Source organism: Oncorhynchus nerka, linkage group LG4 (assembly GCF_034236695.1).
Source record: "Oncorhynchus nerka isolate Pitt River linkage group LG4, Oner_Uvic_2.0, whole genome shotgun sequence".
In the NCBI taxonomy this organism is placed as follows: domain Eukaryota; kingdom Metazoa; phylum Chordata; class Actinopteri; order Salmoniformes; family Salmonidae; genus Oncorhynchus; species Oncorhynchus nerka.
Window position 1 is genome coordinate 19726869 of NC_088399.1, and position 9432 is coordinate 19736300.

The following is a 9432-nucleotide window of genomic DNA, read 5'->3' on the forward strand; positions in this document are numbered from 1 at the left end:
GCAGGAGAGCAGATATTGGGTAGCCAATATCTTTTATCTTTTCAATATCTTTTATTTAGGAGAACCAAAAGCACACGGCAAAATAAACACGAAATAACAATTCGGGTTAACATAACCCAGCGCACCAGACTAACGTGCGCATAACATGAAACAGAATAAACAATACCACACAAAGACATGGGGGAAACAGAGGGTTAAATACACAACACATAATGAGGGAAATGTGAACCAGGTGTGTGGAAAAACAAGACAAGACAAATGGAAAATGAAAAAATGGATCGGCGATGGATCGAAGACCGACGACGTCGACCGCCGAGCACCGCCCGAACAAGGAGAGGCATCGACTTTGGCAGAAGTCGTGACAGTCAATTACAGAAATTCTCAGCATTACAACCAAAAACCACCCACACACACACAAACACTTTCCCGCTGTCTGATAGATTTATTTTGTACTCACCATGATACTTATTTTTATTCACAGAATCTAAGGGGATAAACATACAGCATTTCGTAATGGTAACACGTAACATTAAAAATGTCACGACTCCCGCTGAAGTTGGTCCCTCTCCTTGTTCGGACGGCGTTCGGCGGTCGACGTCACCGGTTTTCTAGCAGCCACTGATCCACTTTTAATTTTCCATTTGTTTTGTCTTCATTGTACACACCTGGTTTCCATTCCCATAATTATGTTCCTTATTTAACCCTCTGCCCCCCCATGGTTTTGTGCGTGTTTGCTCTGTTTTAAGCTGTCGCTACATTTTGTGAGCTGGATTGGTTTCCCTGCGTGGAAATTATTTTGTTGTCATATTGAGTAAAGTCCGTTATTACTCATCCTCTGTGTCCTGCATCTGACTCCGTCCCACCTTCTGCACATCGACCCTTGACAAAAACAGCTTGTGTTATAGTCCATAACGCCATGAAGCAAACACACACACACACACACACACAATGCTTACCTAGGTATTGCTTGAGACATTCTGCAGACATAAGAAAGAAGATTATTCCATTAGAAACTGAAGTTCTTCCAATTTTGGACATGAAACATGAGCAAACAGAAGCTTTAAATGATCACATACAAATATTACTAACAACGTTTCTTGGCATGTACATTAACTATAAAGAAACAGATTTTAGTCAGGAAGAGGACATACAGTTAATGATTATCAATGCTGACCGACAATGTCCCACTATCATTTGATATGATATCAGCGAGAAAAGGCGAGATGATAAAATGGCAGAAGTCATTCATTATCAACAGAGAGCAACTTGTGGTAACGTAAGCGATGTAACCATGCATAGGTGATATGATTCTGGCGGGCAGTGCAAAGTGAAAAAGTTTAAACTTTCTACATTATCAGTGATGTTGCAGGTGAAGTTCACACTGACATTCTCAACTATCTGTCAGTTTGACTTGTGGACCAATTAATGAATAGTTAAATAACTCAAATATAGTATTTACAGTGCATTCGGAAAGTATTCAGACCCCTTGACTTTTCCACATATTGTTACCGTACAGCCTTATTCTATGTATTAAATACAGCCAAACATTATTCATCATGTCACCAGAATAAGACCTTCGATATATAAAAGAGCATCAAGCTCTTTCACCACACTGTGAAGTTCATCATAACTTATTTCATCTGTAGCCTAATAAACTGCATGGTTTCCTGAGTCGTAGTGGGAGGACCACACATGTCATTGCGTGACTCCCAAGTTAACTTAGATATGATGATGGTTACTATATCAATATTTGCAGAAAAATGTGTTTCCACCACCATTTCTCGCATTATTAACTTTACAGACACAAAAACATCACACCTTGTTTAGAGTATTTTGTTTTATCGACATTTGGAAAGTTAACCGACAAATTAGCGGTTTCCATCGGGGCTGTCATGAAGTGTTCTATATCCGAACATTTACTTTACTCACATAAAAAGGTTGGACGGGAACCTTGTTACTGTCTCTATCTCCAATAAAGACAAAAATATGTAATAATATTCCAGTTTGAGGGCAGAAACTACATGTAGGTGTACATTCAGATCTATATGGTGTTGAAACAAACACGTTGGTTTCAGTCAGGAACAAGTCAACTTGTCATGGATATTAACAACTATGGCATGGCATGTATAACTATGACAAACTGTTAATAACATAGCCTGATACACATTTACAAGAACACACACACACTCACTACTTACCAAATGACATGACATGTTTACCAACTGTAATAGCAAACACAAAAAAATAACATTGTCCTGAGGCCTGAGGATAGTTGTAGGGCTCTGCAATAAAATCAATACAGTTGAGAATTGTTATACTCTTGATGAATCAATGGGCATATATCATTAATTCAAAACAAATAAAATGGATGGACCAATAACTGATTGCCGCTTGAAATCTGTCAAATGGTAAACTTACTTAATGGATAAATTTCTCCACATTCCACTCCCTTTCTCTCTTAAAAACAGAAGTGAGGTTGATGTCAATAACAATAAAGAAGGCCAGATAATTGAAAGCAAAGATAATTGAACTAAATGACTATCGTCCCGCAGCACTCACCTCTGTCATCATGAAGTGCTTTGAAAGACTAGTCAAGGATCATATCACCTCCACATTACCTTCCACCCTAGACCCACTCCAATTTGCTTACTGCCCCAATAGATCCACAGACGATGCAATCGCCACCACACTGCACACTGCCCTGTCCCATCTGGACAAGAGGCATACCTATGTAAGAGTGCTGTTCATTGACTATAGCTCAGCATTCAACACCATAGTACCCTCCAAGCTCATCATTAAGCTTGGGGCCTTGGGTCTGAAACCCACCCTGTGCAACTGGGTCCTGGACTTCCTGACAGGTCACCCCCCAGGTGATGAAGGTAGGAAACAACACCTCCTCTTTGCTGATCCTCAACACTGGGGCCCCACAAGGGTGTGTGCTCAGCCCCCTCCTGTACTCCCTGTTCACCCATGACTGTGTGGCCATGCACGCCTCCAACTCAATCATCAAGTTTGCAGACGACACAACAGTAGTAGGCTTGATTACCAACAACGATGAGACAGCCTACAGGGAGGAGGGGAGGGCTCTGGGAGTGTGGTGCCAGGAAAATACCTTCTCACTCAATGTCAACAAAACCAAGGAGATGATTGCGGACTTCAGGAAACAGCAGAGGGGGCACCCCCCTATCCATATCGATGGAACTGCAGTGGAGAAGGTGGAAAGCTTCAAGTTCCTCGGCGTACACATCACAATGGTTCACCAACACAGACAGTGTTATGAAGAAGGCGCAACAGTGCCTCTTCAACATCAGGAGGCTAAAGAAATTTAACTTATCACCTAAAACCCTCACACACTTTTACAGATTGAGAGCATCCTGTCGGGCTGTATCACCGTCTGGTATGACAACTGCAAAGCTCTCCAGAGGGTGGTGCAGTCTGGCCAACAAATTTCCCGGGCAAACCCCCCCCCCCCCCCCCTCCTGGACACCTACAGCACCTGATGCCATAGGAAGGCCAAAAATATCATCAAGGACATCAACCACCCAAGCCACTGCCTGTTCATTCCAATATCATCCAGAAGGCAAGGTCAGTACAGGTGGATCAAAGCTGGGACCGAGAGACTGAAAAACAGCTTCTATCTCAAGGCCATCAGACTGCTAATCAGCCATCACTAACACATCAGAGGCGGCTGCCTATAGACATAGATTAGGAATCACTGGCCACTTTTAGAAATGGATCACTATCCACTTTAACAATGTTCCGTATCTAGCATTACTCATCTCATATGTATAAACTGCAATCCACACTATTCTTCAGTATCTTAGTCACTTTTAAATTGTGTTTACATATTGCATCACCCATTTCATATGTATATACTGTGTTGTATTCTATACTACACCACTGACTGTTCCACAGCCATCTCCAGCACATCAGAGGCTGCTGCCTATAGACATAGATTAGAAATCACTGGCCACTTTAAGGAAATTAAACACTAGCCACTTTAATAATGTCTCCGTATCTTGCATTACTCATCTCTTTTGTGTAAACTGTACTCTATACTGTAACGACCCTTGGTTTATAAACGCAGATATCGACTCTGCAGCACGAGCATGCTTTTGCGGCACAGTCTTCTAGCGCGCTGGACTTCGGTCTAGAAGGTCGAGGGTTCGAGGCCAGCTCCATGCTGTTTCATTACAATACTATTCCATGTTATCTTAATCACTTTAATTGTGTGTAAATATTGCGTCACCCATCTCACATGTATATACTCTACTCTATACTATGCCACTGTATCTTAGTCCAATGCCCGCTCTGACATATATGTATATATATTCTTAATATATTCCTTACTTAGATTTACGTGTATTTGGGGTATATGTTGTGAAATTGTTAGATATTACTTGTTCGATATTACTGCACTGTCGGAGCTAGAAGTAAAAGCATTTCGATACACCCACAATAACATCTGCTAAACACGTGTATGTGACCAACACATTTGATTTGAACACAATAACGCAATTAGCTGGGCAGAATGGTGATCTTGCATTTAATTATTACGTTGATGCACACGTTTGCATACCGTACAACTTCTACAAAACGTAAGAGTTGTCAAAAAGCGCAGGTCTCTTATAATGGCCGAGCATCGTTTCAAACTTTAGCAAATAAAGGAGGTCTCTAACAGACGCCATGCCAAAAATGTTTAAATACACAGACAAGCATTTCGCTGGTATGCTCCTTTGGAATTTCATAGCCCATCTGTACCTCACGCAGAATAATAGGGAATGTTTGATCTGTGCAACAAGCAAGAAAGATCACTTCACCACTTTTGCAATTCATGTTTTAAATATCAAACAGGGCTATCAATGACAGAATTTATTCACGACAGTAGCTATTTTTACCAACTTGTAGAGTTCGGCTTTTCACACCCTAAACAGCATGAAACCCCAACCTCCAGTATTGTACGTCTCCAACAGAAGCCGGACAGCTTCGTAGTTTAGACAAATAAACGGCCAGGCTATTAAATGAAGTGTCACAGTAGCTTGTGTTGAATACATACATAGGGTATAAAATATGTTTATGTGAAGAATCCAACTCACAATGTTTCAGCAGTTGTATCCTGGGGACCATAACAACCCTTTGGACTGAGACAAGAGACAAATACTAAGATCAGAGTCTGTGTGCATATCACAGACATACTTTTTGAATATAACTGATCAATTTAAACTTATCACTTTACAATGACATTTTGCAATAACAGAACCAGGGATTCTGAATGTCATGGTCTATTCTAATCTGTAGGACTTTAGATATTATAATGGATTCAAAACTAAGCAAAAACGAGATTACCAACGATATATACGATCCCCTTCGTATTTATTTGGACAGGGAAGCTAAAACTTTTCCTTTGTCTCTATACTCCAGCATTTTGGATTTTGAGATCAAATGTTTTACAGGACAGAATGTCACCTTTTATCTGAGGGAATTTTTGTACATATCCGTTTTACCGTTTAGAAATGAATGCACTTTATGTATCTAGTCTCCCCCCATTTGAAGGTGCCATACGTATTTGGACAAATTCACTTATAGTGTATTCAATTTTGTAAAAAGTTTAGTGTTTGGTCCCATATTCCTAGCACAACTGACTACATCAAGTTTGTGACTTTACAAACTTGTTGGATGCATTTGCAGTTTGTTTTGGTTATGTATGATATGTATGTGTTTCTCACGCATCATGATTAACTCATGATTATCCATAATCATAATAGCATCCACATTAATGTAAAGGTGTTTAGAAACATATTATATTCTTATTTACAATTCATTTCTATTGGTCAAAACATAATCCGAAACATACAGGAAATATGTTTGGCATAACACAAAAGATAACACAGTAGAAAAAAGGATTCCAAAAAGATTATACTTTTTTCTATTGTGTTATTGACTGTGAGCTTGCTTATTCCATGTGTAACTCTGTGTTCTTGTTTCTGTCACACTGCTTTGCTTTATCTTGGCCAACTCGTGAAAACCTGGCTAAATGAGAACCTGGCTAAATAAAGGTGAAATAAAAAAAATACAACATTTGGATAGGATAACCCTTTTTTTGTTCCAGGTAGAACCCTTTTTCTTTTCAAGTAGAATCCTTTCAGGTTCTACGTAGAACTCTCTGTGGATAGGGTTCTACCTGGAACCAAAAAATTGTTATTCAACGGGTTCCCCTATGGGGACAGCTGAAGAACCCTTTCAGGTTGTAGATAGCACCCTTTTTCCCCAAGAGTGTAGTGTTATTTCTTGATTGGAGAATTGAACAATCAAACTCACTTTTTGATCTGTGCTGCTCATGCATTTTTTATTTATTTTATTTTATTTAACTAGGCAAGTCAGTTAAGAACACATTCTTATTTACAATGACAGCCTACACCAGCCAAACCTGGACGATGCTGGGCCAATTGTACGCCGGCCCATGGGACTCACAATCACAGCCAGTTGTGATACAGCCTGGAATAGAACCAGGGTATGTAGTAACACCTCTAGCACCGAGATGCAGTGCCTTAGACCGCTGCACCACTTGGGAGCTCAGTAACATCTGCAGCACCAGTAACATCTGAGTCTTTAATATCATCAGTCACACCTGGTATGACACCTTGTGATTCCTTTTACCTTTACATAGAATAACTTTGCCAAAAGAGTCAATTCATCCACACACAGACATAGACTACACACACAGGGATGGTTCAGGCTAGACACAATTCGATTATTTGCTTAGCAATACTATTGACGATCCACCCAGACAGTTTTTTAAGTGCATAACTGTTTTTTTCTTATTTTTTAAAACATGTACCCCTTTTTCTCCCCAATTTCGTGATATCCAATTGGTAGTTACAGTCTTATTCCATCGTTGCAACTCCCCTACGGACTTGGGAGAGGCGAAGGTCGAGAGCCAGGCATCGTCCAAAACACGACCCTGCCAAGCCGTTCTACTCACTTAACCCGGAACCCAGCCGCACTAATGTGTCGGAGGGAACACCGTACAACTGGCGACCGTGTGCATGTGCCCGGCCAGCCACAGGAGTCGCTAGAGCTTCGATGGGACAACCTGGCCGGCCAAACCCTCCTCTAACGTCGCCTCATGGGTCTCCCGGTCGCGGCCGGCTGCGACACAGCTCGGGATCGAATCCGGATCTGTAGTGACGCTTCAAGCACTGCAGTGCATTAGACCGCTGTGCCTCTCAGGAGGCCCTATATTTGTGTTATTTAGCAACTTGCAGCTATCATGTTCTTGCACAGAGTGAGGCTATTGGAGTCATTTGGGGTACTTTTGAGACTGGACTGCTAAAAGTAACTAAATCGCTGAATCCAAGATGGCGTAGCAGTAAGTCGTCCTGTCGTCCCGTCCCTGTATATATCGCTTCTTTTTCGTTTTTTTTTACATATTTTTCTTCGCATATACCTCTTTAAAAACATTTTGCTAAACCTAAGCTTCCAAATACTCTCCTGCAACCCGCCTCACCCAATGTAGCTATTTTTCCTAAAGTATTTATATTTACCCTGGAACCGGAACCCCTCAACTGAAGCTAGCCAGCTAATCCACCAGCTATGCTAGCGGTCTTCAGCTAACCGGTCATCAGCTAACCTTTAGCCCGGAAAGCTCTCGCCAGTTCGAACAACGCGACCCTAACCAGAGCACAACGGACCTATTTATTTTTCATCCCCGGATTCCCACCGCAAACGGAACATTTTTCAGCTGGATCTTCACAACTAGCTATCTAGCTAAACTGCAACCCCGGATGATTACCCCTGGCTAGCGTTTCCACCCACTTAGCCTGAAGCTAGCCCGGCCAGAGCACCTGTAGCATACTCCTGGGCTACAATTACCCGGGCCCACGACCGGTCTGTCGATGTCACCGCATGAAGAGGAATAAACAGACTCACCCCATCGCGACGTCCCCCAAAGGCTAACTCTCTAGCCCTCGCTATCTCCCTGCTTGCTAATTCGGCCTGCTAACTGCTAGCTTGTCTAGCTCCGGTCCGCTAACTGCTACCTTGTCTAGCCCGGGCCTACGAACTGTTAGCTTGTTAGCACAGGCCTGCTAACCGTCTGAATCACCGCGTCCCAAACACTCTCTGGACCCATTTACTTTCTATCTCTTTTTGATTTTTAATTTGTTTATACCTTCCGGAAACCTGCCTCACCCAATGTGATACGGAATTGCTATTATTTTTAATTTTTTATGACACACTCAAGAACCTCCAGACGCTAACCAGCTAACTAGCTACAAGCTATTTAGTCATTGTTAGTTTTTTTAAACCTGGATAACACTCGCCAGTCCAGCTTCCCTGCCCATCCACCGCTGCCCCCTGGACACTGATCTCTTGGCTACATAGCTGACGCACGCTGGACTGTCCATTAATCACGGTACTCCATTCTGCTTGTTTGTTTTATCTGTCGGCCCCGTTGCCTAGTCAACGCCATTTTACCTGCTGTTTGTTGTGCTAGCTGATTAGCCTCGCCTACTGTTTTAGCTAGCTTTCCCAATTCAACACCTGTGATTACTGTATGCCTCGCTGTATGTCTCTCTCAAATGTCAATATGCCTTGTATACTGTTGTTCAGGTTAGTTATCATTGTTTTAGTTCACAATGGAGCCCCTAGATTCACTCTTCATACCCCTGTTACCTCCTTTGTCCCACCTCCCACACATGCGGTGACCTCACCCATTACAACCAGCACGTCCAGAGATACAACCTCTCTCATCATCACCCAGTGCCTGGGCTTACCTCCGCTGTACCCGCACCCCACCATACCCCTGTCTGCGCATTATGCCCTGAATATATTCTACCATGCCCAGAAACCTGCTCCTCTTATTCTCTGCCCCCAACGCTCTAGGCGACCAGTTTTGATAGCCTTTAGCCGCACCCTCATACTACTCCTTCTCTGTTCCGCGGGTGATGTAGAGGTAAACCCAGGCCCTGCATGTCCCCAGGTACCCTCATTTGTTGACTTCTGTGATCGAAAAAGCCTTGGTTTTATGCATGTCAACATCAGAAGCCTCCTCCCTAAGTTTGTTTTACTCACTGCTTTAGCACACTCTGCTAACCCTGATGTCCTTGCCGTGTCTGAATCCTGGCTCAGGAAGGCCACCAAAAATTCAGAGATTTCCATACCCAACTATAACATCTTCCGTCAAGATAGAACTGCCAAAGGGGGAGGAGTTGCAGTCTACTGCAGGAAGGCCACCAAAAATTCAGAGATTTCCATACCCAACTATAACATCTTCCGTCAAGATAGAACTGCCAAAGGGGGAGGAGTTGCAGTCTACTGCAGAGATAGCCTGCAAAGTAATGTCATACTTTCCAGGTCCATACCCAAACAGTTCGAACTACTAATTTTGAAAATTACTCTCTCCAGAAATAAGTCTCTCACTGTTGCCGCCTG